This window comes from Sodiomyces alcalophilus (assembly GCF_042370955.1).
Source record: "Sodiomyces alcalophilus JCM 7366 unplaced genomic scaffold ACRALscaffold_4, whole genome shotgun sequence".
NCBI classification, from domain to species: Eukaryota; Fungi; Ascomycota; class Sordariomycetes; order Glomerellales; family Plectosphaerellaceae; genus Sodiomyces; species Sodiomyces alcalophilus.
Genome location: NW_027263535.1, coordinates 2635444 through 2653131, shown reverse-complemented (window position 1 = coordinate 2653131; position 17688 = coordinate 2635444).

Below are 17688 nucleotides of genomic sequence, written 5' to 3'. Positions count from 1 at the left end.
CTAGCTACGGCCTAGTAAAGTCCTCTAAAGAGTAGCTCTTATATATATATATAGAGGGACTCTTTTACTATTTCGTTTTTAAAAAGAATAAGCTGTTTATTACCTAATAAACCTCTGACTTTGCTATCGAGGTTTAGGAGACTTATTATATTGGTTCCTAGTTCAGGAATATAAAGGCATTCTTTTAGAAACAGTGTTTTTCCAGTATCTTTAAACTTTATAATACAGTTTCCTACGCCTATTATCTTGATTATATTTACTTTTCCCTAACTTGCGAGCCTGGTAGTGGTTTTATATATAAAGAAAAGAGATTTATTTATTATTATATAAAAGGTAGCTCCGCTATCTATACAAAAATTTAAGTCTAAACTAAACCTATTCTCTGCCTGAATTCTGAAAATCCTTTTAACTATCCCACCTACATTCAGGTTGGTATACAGAGTATTCTAGGGATTTTAGGTTATTATATTTACTTCTTTAATATCTATTATATCCTCGGCTTCCGGGTTTAGAAGGATATCTTCGAATATAATCGATTCATCTTCTTCTTCTTCGGGTTCTTCAGGTTACTTTTTAAGGATTATATTCACAGAATCCTTATTATTTATAAGCGTCTAAAGCAGTTAGTTCTTTAAAAGAGCCATAACAGCGTCCTCCCTTTTCTTATACTAAGGATTTAGAGACCTGGATCGGCCCCGAAAGGAAGAGGAGGACTTAGTGTTCTTAGAGACCCGGTTCTGCTTTTTTCCGGTATTTTGCTTTATAACCCAGCCCTTAGGAGCCTTATCGAGGTAAAGGAAATAGCAGTTAGAGGAGATATGGCCGGGTTTCTTATAGTTCTCACAAAACAGTCCCTTAGTCCTTTTCCAGGATTTTTAGACCCTTTAACAAGGAGAGTATTATTTACTAGGGAACACTCTATTTTCCGGGAGGCGTCTATTAATTTAGTAATGATTTTATCTAGTATATAACTCTAGATATCGTGACGGAGGGACTAGGTAATCTGGTTAGTAATAGAGTCGTATCTCTTATTAAGGGCGTTAAGAATCCACGCGTAAATCACCTTATTAGGAAAGGAAATCTCCCTTCCTTCTAGAGCCAGTAGATTTTCTTAACCCTTATATAAACAGGATTCGAGGGTTTTATAGTCTAAGAGGGAATTATTAAAAAAGGTTCCTAGGGTATTAAAATCAGCTTCGAAGCCTTTCCTTTCGTATAGGCCTTTTAGCTTTTCCTAGACTTCGTGAGCCGTATCTAGACCTTAAACCTAGGCGAGAGGTCCTTTAGAAAGGGTGGAGAGTATTTCACTAGCAGCTTTTAAAGAGTCTTCCTTCTGCTTCTAAAAGGGATTCTATAAAGGTTTAGTTATTTCGTTTAGGAATTTCCCTTTATAGATAAAATAAGCGTGTATAGATATCCTCTAGAAAGGGAAATCAGTATTACCTTATAGTTTCTTAACCGTGGGGATAAAATCCTTGCTAGTTATCTTTCTAACTTTAAAACGGTGGTCTTTTTATTAGTATTAGAAGGGGAGAAGTGGAATTACCCGATTTCTGGTTCTAGTTACCCGAGGGATTAGATATAGGGGTGAAAAGTGGGTCTAAAGCGGGAAAAGTAGGGCCACGTAGTAATATACTTTATGGATATTAAAAAAATGGAGCCGTTTCGCGTATATCACGAAGGAGAGATTAGTTTTTTTTTTTTTTTTAGAGACCAGGGTTTATAAGCCACGTAATATCATAGCCTTTATAGAGGTATAGTGGGGCGGTATAGCTGGTATATAGGGGGTATAGATACTAAGACTTAACTATTCGGAACGGGGTCCCGCTATAATATTTTTCTATTTTTTTCGGAAAAAGGAAAAAGGAGAAAAAGGGAAAAGGGGAAAAGGGGGTAGCCTAAAAAGGGCTTTAAGGTGGATTTTGGTTACCGGCGGCCTAGAGAGGATTTTAGAGGTGGATTTAGTTAGAGGCGCCCTAAAAAGAGCTTTAGAGGTGGATTTTAGGGTAGAGATTACCTAAAAAGGACTTTAAAAGTGGAAGAAAAAGGGGATCTAGAAATTCCTTTGCTTTTCCGGGCTTATAACCTTTATAACGGTCACGAAAAGATAGAACGGAAAAGGAAGATCTAAAGGAAAAGAGGCAGTTTGAATTATAGAAGACTATAAAGACTATAGAAGTAAGATATAGAGAGAGAGAGAAAAAGGAAAGGAAGAGGGAGGCGGGCAGCCTAGCATATATAGTCCTTTCCTATAGTTTATTTAAGCTACTAATTTAGTATTCAGACCCTCGAAGTATAGGCGAGGGTCCGTGGGTTATTCCGAAGGTCCTAAAGGTCTATGGGTTATTCCGAAGGTCCTAAAGGTGCATGGGTCTACCTAAAGGTCTATAGGTCCACCTAAAGGTCCGTGGGTCTACCTAGGGTCCCGGGGGACTCGGGAGGACCCTGGAGGACTCAGGAAGTCTCTGGGGGCTCGGGAGAACGCTAGAGAACTCAGGAAGTCCCTGGGGGACTCGGGAGGACCCTGGAGGACTTAGGAGGTCCCTGACTTACAGGAGGTTTCGTATATCGTACTATACCATATATAGGTATATTTATTTTCTGAGTATAGTACTAATAATATATACGATTAGATATTATTATATAACTAAATGGGTTATGTAAATACAGCTATACCGATATAGCTACGCAGCTCGACCTTTAGGAGTCCGAGCACTAGAGCTATTAGTTATTAGCCGAAGGTGGCTTATAGTATAAAACCAGCCATATTAAGGGGACTCCGATTAGTTATATCTAGCCGAGGCTTAGTATAGTCTATATATAGCTTAGCCTATAGTAACCCGTATAGTAAGGAATTAAGGCAATCTATTATATCTCTATAGCTCGGTTCCGTTAATTAGAGCATAATATAATAGTTATAAGCCCGGGTAGTAGTAGTATACTAGTAACTTCCACTGCTCGTAATACCGTTCCGAGCTTAATTCCTTCGTCTCTTCTTTAATCCTTTCTCCCCTATCCACTTCTTCCTAATTAATTTTCACCCTTACCCCTGCACGTTCCCTAGCTATCTTTTCCCTTTTCGAGTATTATAGCCTATACCCTTAAGCTAGACCACGCGGTTAGTGTTTTGGATATACCTAAGCTTATATATTCGAACTACTAGGTCGACCAGTACTCTACGGCTCGGAGCGCGGCTTATACGCTAGAGATATAGTATATAATCAACCCGGACTAATCTAATTAGTCTACCGATATCCCGGTAGAGCTTATTCTTGTTACTAAGCTCTAGATCCGCGAGCGCCTAACCGTTATAACTGGCGATTCCGTTACGGTCCTAAATAATAAGAAGGTCGAAGCAGTTTTATTTAAGACACTATAGTCCTTGGATTTAACAAGAAAGGAATACTAACCTATTATTAGGAAGCCTAAAACTATCCCATCTCTTATCCGGAAGACTATTAACGCAGCGGGCTTTAAGATAGCCATTACTAAAGCTATCTCGTAAACTGAGGCAGAGCCGCTTATTTTTAACGTCCGCGAGGGTCGTTATACCGTACGCTAGCTACTTAAAGCTCTTAAGGACGCCTACGCCCCTAGCAAGCTATCTATACTCTCGGCTATCCAGAACGACTATCAATCTATTCTACGCGACGCCTAATAGGCTAGTACTAAGCCGGAGGCTTAGTATAAAGCTTAAATCCGTTAATTATCGCGCGCTAAACACTATAGATAAAAGGGGGTAGACGAGATTTTAGTAGTCTAAGAGCTTATACACGCCGTATAGCGCTTCGTACCCTAATGGTCCTTAGCTAAGCTACTCGAATTAGGCGATTAGCATAGGAAGAATATCCAGCCCGATATCCTAGAATACGGTTAATCTTTTATCGACTTTATCTATAATTTTAAGGCGAACGCCCGTAGCGGCTTAGTAGTGTATACTACGCTTAGAGGCTATTCGGATTAGGGTAATAATAGTCACGGAGCTTAAAAGAACCACGAATATCCATATTAGCGCTTATATATATAGAAACCGGCTTATTACTTATATTTCTAATACACGATTATAGGTAAAAGCCATAAACCCTATTTTAAGCTAGCTAAGGACCGATATAAGGAAATCCAAGCAGAGTACCAGGAGCCTTAATAGAAGCAACTTCGCGAAAACTAAGCTAAAAAAGGGTAGGCAGTTAAAGCAGATTTATTAAAAGGAGCTTCTTTAGTATACCCAGGATATATCGTGGCGGTTACTCTAGACCCTAAGATAATCTATAAAGAGCACTAAGCGACGTAGGCTTTTACTATTATAGCGCCTAGCTTATATCCGCCCTCTAAGAGCACCTTACTTAATAACTACGGAGCTATCAATCTAGTAAACTCGGTTAACCTCCTCGAACTCGGTTCTTTTATTCCATCGAATAGAGATTATACTAAGGCTAGTACGACTTTCTTTCCAATTGCTAGACACGGCACCCGCGTGCTATAAGGGATTTGTAACGGCGCTAGAGGAGCTTAGAAGGTGGATTTAACGTTAAAGAAGGTGGCTGGTATTCAGAGATTTTACACGAATATAGTCTCGGAGGCTCTGCTACGAAAGGTTAGAATTTAGGTCTAAGGGTACGATTACATGCTATACTACGGCACGGCTAAAAACGAGCAAGGTTTTATTAAAGATAAGCCGTCGATATAACCTTACCTTCCTCGAATATAAGCCTAACGTTTTATACTCTTCTTCTTCCTGTTTAGGCCCTAAAAGCTCGGGGGTAATTCCGATCTATACAGACTCTATCTAATAGCTTATAGTAGTAGCTTACTGTTTAAGGCTATGCTTTTATCCTTCATAAGACCCTCCACGTCCTCGTATCGATATTAGGAACCTATAGCACTTAAGGGCGGGCTATCTAGGGCTAGAGGCGCTACGCGCGCTGCTTAGGAACGCCCGTAACGTATAGATCTTAGGAACTAAGCGACGTGACTATAAAACCTGTTATACGACCTACTAAACTCGGGTTATATCCCGGCGGAAGTTAGAGAACCGCTCCCGTCGCCTATTTTAGCGCGTCTTATAGAATATTAGAGACTTTCTAAGCGGTTATAACGGCGATAGGTGGGCCGTTATTCTTAGGGGCGAATATAGCGGGTAGACTTTTATCATAATACTACCCTTTAAAATAATAGGCGAGGTGTTTTGTATGCTTTTCGGCTTCGAATAATAGGTTAAGAGATAGTTCCAGGTTACGATTTATAAGCTACGCTCTAATAATAAGCCTAGTCTACTGCCTTTAGGCAGAAAGACGGAATTTAGATATTAGAGCGGAGCAGTGGGCATAGATCTAGAAACGATACCTCTATACACCTATAAACCGAACGGCGGTATTAAGCGCCTTATTAAGGAAATTACGGATAAGCTAAACACTATACTTAACGGCGCTAGTCTCCTAGCGAAGATATAGCCGGAAGTACTAAAAGCAGTAGTATACGTATATAATATAAGCCTATCATAGCGGCTCGATTAGAAATCCCTAGTTAATCTCCTTTATAACTAGTTTAGGTATAAGGCTCCGATTTAGATTAAAGAGTATATTACCGGCCTACGCCTATATTACAGCGGCGTTTACGTATACGGCTACTACGTATATCCTCTAATCCGCGATAAGGAGGTAGGAAGAGATAGGAGGGGATCTAACGTTAGCCCTAAGGCTTATATCGGGTATCTTATAGGCGACGTAGCTTATAATATTTACCGGATCTAGTTCCTGTAGCTAGATAAGGTGATATCTATATATAACGTGAGTTTTAATAAGCAGATCTTATATAAAGAGGCGAATAAGAGCTTAGAGGCGCTGCCTATAAAGGAGACTTCTAAGTAGATCGTATAAATTAAGGAGGAAGACTCGTTAGATAACTATTAGATCTTATAGGTAAACCCTTTTAGCACTTCCGAGTCCTATATATAACGAGATGATCGTAGACCCGTCGGTATATAGTCGAGTACCACTATTTGCAAGCGGCCTGTCTACTATTTGCAAGCGTCTCAAGCCTAATTAGGAAGGTTACGCGAGCCCGCGCAGTAGTCTGTATACGCCACGATCTTGGCTGCAGATGTCCCGTACCGGTATATGGGTATATAGGTATATAGGTACATAGGTATATAGGTATATAGGTATATAATAGGCGTTTTGTATATATAAGATAGCCGTTAATCACTGTGACTTATACTTAATGCCCTACTCTATTAAATCGTAGCTGTTCTGACCTGCTTTCTATTGTGTTAAAGTACCCTAAATTGTATTATGTCCTTAAGGTAGGAAAAGGAGGTGGAAAAGTGATGGAAAAAGTGGTGGAAAAAGAGGTGGAAAAAGAGGTAGAAAAAGAGGAGGAAAAAGGAGGTGAAATTCTTTTAAGGTAACACGTAGTAGTAGGTGATTACATAACCTTATCTATCACACAGATAAGATCTTATCTACTTATTATATAGATACGGTCTTATCTATTATATAGATAAGGTTATATAATCACCCACCACTATATATCACCTTAAAAGATTTTCACCTCCTTTTTCCACCTCTTTTTCCACCACTTTTTCTACCTGCTTTTCCACTACTTTTTCTATCACGATAGCGTGTATTCTTCTTGACTGAGTACCGGTATCCTGGAGAACCCTGTCTGGTATCTGGCATAGGCCTTACCCTTTTAGGATAGGTTGCCAAGGTATATTTTCGGACACGAAATTGGATTCTAGGCGTAAGGTCCTGGTATATCGTAAAGAGTTATAATATGGTATGGATATTTTCAAGTATCTCTCGGGTATCCTCCTAGCTAAATATAGTGGTCGGCTACCTAGTATATATAACGTACCTCTAGGGACGCAGTAGACACCTATCGTATTAATAGCGTATATTAAATTAGCAGGAGATCTGTTAATTTAATTAACTCTGTTAATTTAAGAGTGCACATATTCGGACTATGGCAAACTCTTAATCGGACTGTGGTCTAATTGATGACAGCCCGTAATAGGTCCCGCTAGCTATTAATTTTTTTTTATTATCTTTTTAAATACCGCCTACGTTATTAAACGTACTACTGCCTTTACTTGACTCTTTTTTAATCGAGACTCTTCTTTTTACTCTATACTAGTAACCACTAACTATCACGGCCTCCTTCGCGAAAATAGAGGCGCCTCTGCCGCTACCGCCCTTCTTCGCCCTCGGCTACGATACTATTAAAGAGCTTATTAAGCACGGAAATAACTAGGCTTATGACTATGGATACGTAATTATAATCCGCCGCCGATCTAATAAGGGCGTTTATAATAGTATCTACTATCGCGTTAACCTTACCTATAATCGCGGGGGCGCCTATTATAAGTCTATAGCCAGCGGCGCTAGGCTAAATATAACCTCTTGGAAGACCGCCTGCCCCTTTACGATAAAGGCTAATCTTTCTGATAGTCGCTGGTTTATAACTATTATAAATCCTGACTATAATCACGGCGCTAGTATTAATACTGTCGCTTATCTAATCTATTATAAGAAGACCTGGACTAAAGAATAGAAGCAGGAGATTTATAACTAGTTTAGGATATCGCTTACTAAGCCGCGCGAGATCGTATCCTTTATAAGGAGTAAATACCCTAATTAGGTATATCTTAATCTACTTAAAAACCTTGCTTAATACTTATCCTGTTATTTGTTTTAGTTATAGTTAGTCACGGATATCGCGAATAAAATTAGTAAGGCTCGCGAGGAGTCTCTTACCGGATACACGCCTATATAAGCTCTTATTCGTGAATTCGAGGCTCGTAATACGACGTATTTCTATCGCTAGATAGATGGCAGGGTTAACGCTCTGCTATGGTTCCTGCTATAGGGTGAATATATATAGAAGCTTAATTCCGAGGTTCTTCTATACGATAATATATATAAAACTAATCGCTTTAGTATACCCTTTGTTAATATCTATAGCGTATCGAATATCGGCACCACGTTTAACGTCGCCTTTAGCCTAGTTAATAAGGAGGATCAGCTAGCGTTTAAATAGATCTTCTAGCCCCTCGATAAACACCGCTAGTCTCTTAGAATTTAGTAGCCTATTATTATAATCTCCGACTTTAAACGGGCGCTTAAGAACGCGGTGGCGATAGTATATCCAGAGACCTAGTAATAAATCTGCCTCTAGTATATTAATAAGAATATTACCGGTAAGGTTAAGGATTATTAGAAGCATAATAATAATAACGCCGAGTATTAAACTAATAATGAAGAGAATAAAGTAGCTACCGAAGCGCCTTTTTTCGGTGAACTCTTAATACCGTAAGAGGGTCCTACGAATATCTCTCTCCCTAAAAGGTCCGAAATAACATATAATCCGCGAGACTTTATAATGGTTTAGTAAGCCTTCGTATACGCTAATTCAGAAGAGGAATATAAACGCGCCTGGCTCTTCCTGCTTAAGCTGTTTACCGACTAGGAGACTATTATCGAATATATTATAAATACCTGGATACCCTAGCGCTATTAGTTCGCGACCTGCTTTACTTCTGGCTTCCGTAATTTTAGTATTCGCGTTACCTTACGCGTTAAGTTAAGCTATAAGATAATTAAGAGCTACCTTATTAACACTATAGCGGATCTTAAGTTTCTTACTAATCGCGTCGAGCTAATAGTATCGAATCAGAAATCGTTATACCAATAAGCAGAAGCAGAGTAATTATCTTATTAAATCTAGTAATTCCGTAGCCGTAACTAGATAGGAGACGCCCGCTCTAAATATAGTAGGGTTACTTTAAACTTACTGCTAATATCGTATCGCAGGGCTATTACTATCGCTAAAGGTACCACTCTAGCTATAGATTATACTAGAAGGTATAAGATTTAATATAGAGTCCCCTGCTTATATATAGTAGCTGCTAGAGAATAAGAATAACCTCTATAAGCGTATAGCTATCTCGAGATCTATCCTTATTAGCACCTTAGTCGCGACCTGATAGCCGAAGATCGGTTCCGCCGTATCCTAGAACTAATCGTTATTATTACGAGCCGCGGCCGCCCTCGCCTTACGCTAGAAGATATCCCGGTTACTCTAATTCCTCGAGGCAGTAACCTGCGACCATAGAGCCAGGTAATAAGAGCTTGTGATGCTTTAGAATAGGAGATTAAAGATAAACGAGCGCGTGAACGTTAGTAAGAGGTCGCTGCGCGTTTTCTATAGTAGCAGGAAGAGGCGGAATAATAATAGTAATAATAACCGTAATAATAATATAGTGGGCGGGGTATACGTAGGCGAGGGCGACCCTATAGTCGCCCTCGCGGTTTAAGAGGTGGTATTAGAAGAGGATATAGAGGAGGTTATAAAGGAAACAATTCTCTGCTAAATATAGGTGGCGGCGGTTCTAATACTATAGGATCGTGGTCCGGCACTAATAAGGCGATTAAGAGGCTATGGTAGTAACTAGGTTAGACCTCGTATCTATATAAGCAAGGGCAATTAATAATTATATACTGTATAAATAGTGGAAAACGCTGAATTGGCTATAGAGCTGTTTTGGCTATTATCGTAATTAATCTACGATAGGAAAAGAATAAAAATAGAAAAAGACAATAAAAAAAAAAGTTAATAGCTAGCGGGACCTATTACGGGCTATTATTAATTAGACTATAGTCCGATTAAGAGTTTGCTATAGTCCGAATATATACACTCTAATTTAATTAACTCTATTAATTTAATTAACTCTATAGAAGAAGGATCTGATCTGCTTAAAGTTCGGGAAAAACTCTGCTCTTAACCGTATCTAATCTCGGTACGGAATAACCCCTTCCGTCCCTGTTTCGCGACTCTACAATATACCGGGACCTTACGCCCAGAATCCAATTTCGTGTCCGAAAATATGCCTTAGCAACCTATCCTAAAAGGGTAAGGCCTATGCTAGATACCAGACAGGGTTCTCCGGGATACCGGTACTCTTCTTGACTAGAGCTTTATGCAAGGAGGTTAAAAAAAGCCGTGAATTTACAGTAACGGACATTTATAGTAAGCTAGGGAGAGAAAACCTTATCGTGATGTATCTATACGGGATATCTGCAGCTAAGATCGTGGCGTATACAGACTACTACGCGGGCTCGCGTAACCTTCCTAATTAGGCTTAAGACGCTTGCAAATAGTAGACAGGCCGCTTATAAATAGTGGTACTTTATATAGTCGGACCGATAGCCGCGCACAGACCACCGATCCGAACCTATTTCTATGCGTACGTTAAGGGATTAGTTTAATCCCTTAAGTTAAAGTCTTGGTTTAAAGTCAGCGCTTAATTAACGAATATACTATAATCACTCTATAATACTAAGCTATTAAGCCTTTTCTATAATATCTTTTCCTTAACTAAAGTCTACGGACTTTCCTTTCGTTATAATTCTTTAACTTCCACACCTTTAAGGTAGTTAGGCCGAAGATACCACTAAGAAGGACTTAAGGAACGAGTATCCCCCCGGGGGGAGCTAATAAGGACGCCGAGCAGGCGCCTATTATACCGAAATTAATAATAATAGTACCCGAGCAGGGACCGGATAAAAATAAGGGGTCCACGGATACGCCGGTTACGCTTAGTCCTAAAGATAATAGTTCGTAGGCCGATTAGCGATCTATCGCCGGCCCCTCGACGTTAATATAAAAGGCGTTAATTACGATATTTTCGTAGTATCTCTAGTAGTAGAGCGAGATTAACCGAGTAATTATAAAGAAGCTCGCCGAATAACCGGCGCCCCGGCGCGATTATAAAAAACCGCCGGTATATAATTATAAGCTAATTAGAGAGTTATCCACGGTTATAAAAATCGATAATTAGTTAGTAGCGATTAAGGCCGGGAACTAATTTAGGCCTAGTGCCCTAGTACTATAATAAATCGAATAGGCTTTAATAAAGCTTAAATATACCTTCTAAACGTCCTAGAGGCACTATGCTAGGAAGATTACTAACCCGAATTAGGACGACTTTACGGCGTTTATTCGGCGAGAGTATTTATCCCGGGATATATAACGGTATTATTACTATAAGGAACTTTATAAGCTATAAATAACCGGCGATATAATACCAATAAAGCTATTTAAATAGTAGGATAACCTATATAGGCTATTAGGCTAGGAGATAAGCGGAAGCGAAAAGCGTGCCTATAACTATTTTAGTCGGCTACCCTTATATATTAAGGATAAGATATAAGAGCGGAGGACTAAACTAAATAAGGCCGTGACGCTAGCTTAAGAGGCGTAGCTATTCTAGGATATAAGCCCTATTAAGAAGGCGAGTAGTAAGCGGTCGGATACCAGTTATAAAAGGACCTTATCGAACTTCTAGCGTTCGGATAGTCGCTTAAGCCGGGTAAGCACCCCGGCGACTAGTCGGCGTACGCCCGCTAAGCTAGGTAAAGACTCGAAGAGGGCGCCCCTAACGGGTTAAAAGGTATCGGGCTCGGGCCTAGAGCCTTTATAAGCGTAACCTAGTACGCGTGCCTTTATAGGCGAGTACTATAACTACGATAAAAAGGGTCACCGTTCTAAGGACTATTATAGTAATAAGGAACGGCGGATAATAGCTAATAATAGGGCGGCGAAGAGTCGCGCCCGTGTTAGTAATATACACGCTATATATAATAACCTTGATAACGATATTCGGGTTAAGGAACTCTATTCGTCGGGAAATAAGTCGGCGTAGACGGGGGGGCCGAACCTATACCCGATAACCGGCCGGCGATTATAGTTAGCGAGGTGGCGAGATCTATAGCGATAATAATCCGTTACGGAAAGGAGATTAAATTTAGTGTGGATTTAGATACCTATACGTAGGTGGATATTATTAGCCCGGTGTTAATAGAACGCCTAGAGTTAAAACCGCTTCTAGAGGTCGAGACTCTAGAAATTAAAGGCTTTAATAGTAGCCCGGCGAGGGTTCGCGGAGCGTATAGCTTAGCTTTTTATCTACTAGACGTAAAAGGACGGCCACGCCTAGTAAAAAGGGTCTTCCTATATACGGATCGACCTAAGGGTACCGGATAATTACTGCTCTTAAACGATAGTATAGGTTAGGAAGGTATTATAATTAATACGGCTCGCCGAATATTTGTTTATAGGCCGATTTTAATCGTAGACCCTAAGCTCTAGGCTCGCGAGGTTATTAAAAAGCGGGTAAAGGTAGATATTATATATATCGCTACCGCTATTATAGTCGTACCGGGGACGCCGGATATAACTATTCTGTTTATAGATAATAAGGTGATATACGGACTAATTATTAAACTGCCGCCGGAAATCGCTAACTATTAGGATGTGTTTTCGGAGTAGGCCGCGAAGGAGCCGCCCTTACTAAAGGACGCCGAATACACGATTAACTTATAAGATAGGAAGGAACCGCTATTCGGGCCGTTATATCCCTTATCTCGAGCCTAGCTAGAAGAGCTAAAGAAGTATATCGCCGAAGGGATAGCGAGCGGTCGTATCTAATAATCGATAAGCCTTATAGGCTTACTAGTGCTATTCGTGCCTAAGAAGGACGGTAGCTTACGACTCTGCGTTAATTATCGAGGGTTAAACGCTATAACGATTAAGAATAGGTACCCTTTACCCCTAGTCGGCGAGCTATTAGATAGGCTCGCCGGGGTAAAGTACTTTTCTAAGGTGGATATCCGAGATACCTATTATAGGATCCGGATTAAGAAGGAGGACCGCTAAAAGATAGCGTTTAGAACACGATACGGCTACTACGAGTATACGGTTATGCTATTCGGGCTAATAAATACTCCGGCTACCTTCTAGGCGTATATTTACTAAGTACTCGCCGGTCTATTAGATATATATTATATCGCTTACCTAAAAGATATCCTTATATATTCTATATTAAGGGAATAGTATATAAAGGACTTAAAGAAGGTCTTAGATCGGCTTTATAAGGCCTAGCTATACGCGAAGCTATTAAGGTACGAATTTTACTATAACCGGGTAGACTTCTTAGGGTTCGTAGTAACCCGCGAAGGTATCGCGATAGACCTAGAACGTATATAAGCGGTCGCCGAGTAGCCGGCGCCTAAGTCGTTCCGGGATATCTAAATCTTCCTTAGTTTTACTAACTTTTATAAAAGGTTTATTAAGGGGTCCTCCCGGGTTATAACGCCGTTAACTACGCTACTAAAGGGTAGTTAAGCGGGTAAGAAAAAGGGACCTTTTAAGTTCCCGGATAACGCTAAGCGGGTATTTAAATTACTAAAGGCCGTTTTCGGATCGGCGACTATTCTACGGCACTAGAATCTAGTGCTAGAGATAAGGGTCGAGACGGATACCTCGAATAAGGCTATTTCCGGGATCCTAAGTTAGAAGTATAAGACTAGATAGCGACTGGTCGCCTACTTCTTATAGAAGCTTTCCGAGATAGAGTAATAATAGGGTATAGGATAGCAGGAGCTATTAGCTATAGTAAAAAGCCTCGAGTATTAGCGTTACTATCTTAAAGGCACGGGGTAGGCGTTTACTATACTAACGGACTATTAGGCGCTTAAAGGCGTACTAAACGCGCCAGCATAGGACCTTCACGGAAGGCTTACTAGATAGGTATACCGATTATCGTTATTTAATTTCGAGGTTTAATACCGCCCGGGCAAGATAAACCCGGTAAACGGCCTATCGAGACGGCCGAATTATATAGTGGATAAGACGCTATATAATAATATACTTCCTACCCTATTATAAAGGTTACGACTAGTTAGCGACCTCCTAATAAGCGTTCGTTAATAAATCGTAAGTATCCACCTTACCTTAATAAGTAACGCGGTAAAGATCGTATCCGTTTAAGCCGCTCGGGTAACGCTACCCGAATATAGGCCTAGTAAATATAAGCGGGCACCGACTCTATAAGAGAGGGCCCTGCCTAGCTTAAAAGATAAGGACGGAAGAGGGCTACGACCCCTGCGTCCTACCGACGGTACCCGGCGTATTATTGTCGTTACTATTACCCGCTCTTGAATATAAGATATAGGGTATAGGGCGACTACCTAATAAAGGGTCGCCGATAAGATATTACCGACGCCCGAGGCTAATAAGGCTAGGGTTATTATAATACCGGATTAGTATATCCTATATTCTATAGCCTAAGAGCTAGCTAGGAATAAAACGGCAGGTCGGCGTACTATTAGCGAGGAACTAAAAGTTCTGGTTAAAGGACTATAGACTACTAACCCGGATTATATATCCTTAATTAAGAATATTCGCTAAGGGACCGGAAAAAGAGCGGGGTACTCTCTCGGAGATAAGGATATACTACTATTTAAGAGACGGTTAGTACTGCCTATATAGGGCGCCCTAAGGGCGGAGGTCCTACGATAGCACTATAATAACCCTAGGGCTAGGTATATACGAGCGAATAAGACGCTTAAGCTGATTTTAAGAAAGTTCTACTAGGTGGACCTAGCGGCGGACGTTCATGATTATATCGCCGTATATTCGGCGTATTAAGGAGTATAGGTGCCACGATATAAACCGTACGGATAGCTATAAACGCTACCGCTACCTATATATCCGTTCTAGGAGATTAGTATAGATTTTATTACGGGTCTACCGCCAATAAAAGGGGCCGATAGGTAAACGTACGATACTATTTTAATAGTTATTAACCGGTATATAAAGTATACCCTATTTATTCCTATACGGAAGGACCTAATAGCACCCTAGCTAGCGGCGCTACTATATAAGGAAATCGAGTACCGATTCGGTAGCCCCGAGGGTATAATAATAGACCGGGATAAGCTATTTATTGGTTAGTTTTAGATAGAGTTCTGCTATAAGCGGGCGAACGCTTAGCGACTATCCACCGTATACCACCTATAAACGGATAGTTAGACGGAATAAATATATTAGTTCCTAATTAAGTACCTACGAACGATTACCGGCGATACGATAACGTAATAGCCTATTGAGTTATTAAAAGCAGGGTTCGCCTATAATAACAGCAACTATTCCTTACTTAGTATTTTACTATATAAAGCGTTATACGGGTACTATCCACGTATAGTAGAGTATATCCACCCTAAGGACGATACCCGGGTATAAGGTGTTTAAGAATATATTAAAAAGTTAGCGGAGGTTCGGCGGAAGGTCCGCGACTATTAGGTATATACCACGGAATACTAGGCCCGGTATTATAATAAGCGCCACTAACCGTAATAATATAAGGTAAGCGACGTTATTAGACTATCTATAAGGAACTTCCGATTCCGGTAAGGGTCGAAGCTAGCACCGCGATATATTTAGGTATAGGTGACTAAGAGGATCGGCGAGTAGGCGTATAGGGTTCGCCTTCTTATATAGTACGCGAGGATACACGATATATTCCCGGTATCCTTATTAGAACCGTAGAAAGACCGAGTAGCCGTAGAGCTATCGGCGAAGGATCTCCCGCTCCTAGAGGAGGAGTAAGATAAATAGGAGGTAGAAGATATCGTTAGTTATAAAGAAGAATAAGGGAAAACGTTTTATCTTATAAAGTAGGCAGGCTAGCTACTAGACTATAATACCTAGGAACCAGAGGACTACCTAGTAAACGTTCTAGGGATCCGGAAGAGGTACTAGAAGTATAAAAAGTATATATATAAAAAGTAGGATAACTACGAGATAGTATAAAGCGCTAAAGGGTTATCGGATATAAAAATAAGAACTTAATTATAGGTTATAATAACCTTTTTCCCTTAATAAAAACTAGATAAAATAGACTTAAGCCCTAACTAATCCTAAAATCATAAAACTATCCGTATAAAGTTTAACGCTATTTCGGGCGATTATTACCGGCGAACGCTTAGCGAATAAAAAAAAAGAAATTAATCGTCGAAGCCGTGGAAATCAGTTTCTATACTAAAGGTAGCGCCGGATAAACAACGATAATTAGGATAAAAAGGTCTAGGGACCGGAACCTCCTTATCGTTATTAGTAGTAGACAAGGCGGCGGACGCACGCTAATAGGGAGTAAAAACGGGCTCGGACTTAGCGGCGGGTAACTAGCTAACTAAAGGGCTAGTATAAGGAGTATAACTATAACAAGGAGTCGCTATACGACCAGCGAACTAATAACTAAGTAAGGGCCGGCGGGGCTTATCGATAACCGCTAATAGAGTAGTAAGGCCGGGTAAGGTCGAGAAGGCCTCGATGCCTTCCTAATTATCCTTATCGGGATAGGGGCGGCGATATATTACCCGAAGGTCGGTAAGATAACGCCGCAAAGAATTAACGTCCTGTAGATTATCCTCGCGGGGGGGGGGGGGGGGGGATCTAGTCTAGGGGGACCGTAGCGTTATCGTCGGTAACGCGACCGAGTTAGTATATAAACTAAAGCGTTATAACCGAATAAAGGGAGGTAACCTTATCTAAAAGAAGCTACTAATTCTACTAATACTTAGTATATAGTCGCTAACCGATCGACGAAAGAACTTATAGCCTTAATAGGAAGCTCACGATCGCCCTATAGGATAACCGCCCGAAACTATTTATAGGTATTAGAAATACGTGTATAGGCACGCTAGCGTTATATCAGCGTTAGATCGTCGTTTTTATCGAGTATACGCTTACTATAATTCTAGAGTAGCTAAGCGGCGCTTATTAAAAACTCCGGGATCTAATAAAAAAAACTTTTAGTATAAAATAACAGGAAACACCGAAAAATCGTTAAATATATAGCGGTGTATTACTATTAGTCACGAGCGCAGGTAATATAACGGCTAGCGCCTACTCGGCTAGTGGATTTATTAAAGCATTTAACTTTAATATAGCTACCTAAGCGCGTAACGTAGCGCTAGCATAGCGCCTTATTAATAACGCTAAACTATCCTTAAGCCTTATTAAACGGCCTCTTACTTATAGCGATAACCACCTATAAAGAAATATCGGATATAGTAGCGGCGAGCGGTCAGCGGAATTACGAAGGTAATTAATAGAAGGGTAATAAAAAAATATCGCCGAATAATCGGCGTTTATAATAAAGCAAAGATAGTTATAGAAGGGAAATTAAATACTACGAGGGAAATTACGTAACAGGACTATATACTCGTCGCCGAACAGTTACCTAAGGCTAGGCATAATATCCGCAAAGGGTTAGATAACTATAGGCAATAATAATAAGCATCGCGGAGTTTTTATAATAATATTCGGATAAATCACGAGGCATATAGTCGGCGATAGAACGCCGATAAGCAGGTAAATAAAGGAGCGGCCACTCTTTTTCCTACGGGTTTTAACAAGGGCTCGTATAGAACCAGATAGATATAATTAATCGCGATAAACGCGTAGATAAAGGTATCACGATACTATAAGTCTATAGGACCAGACTTATCAGGGGGGGGGGGGGAGTGTAACAAGATAATCGTAGACCCATCGGCATATAGTCGGACCGATGGCCGCGCACGGACCACGGATCCGAACCTATCTCTATGCGTACGTTAAGGGATCAGTTTAATCCCTTAAGTTAAAGTCTTAGTTTAAAGTCAGCGCTTAATTAACGAATATACTACGATCACTCTGCGATACTAAGCTATCGAGCCTTTTCTATGATATCTTTTCCTTAACTAAAGTCTACGGACTTTCTTTTTGTTACACTATACTATAAGCTTAGGGGTGGTTTAGGCTTACTCTTAGGCAGCTTTATCCGGAAAATAGAGCGACTTAGCTATA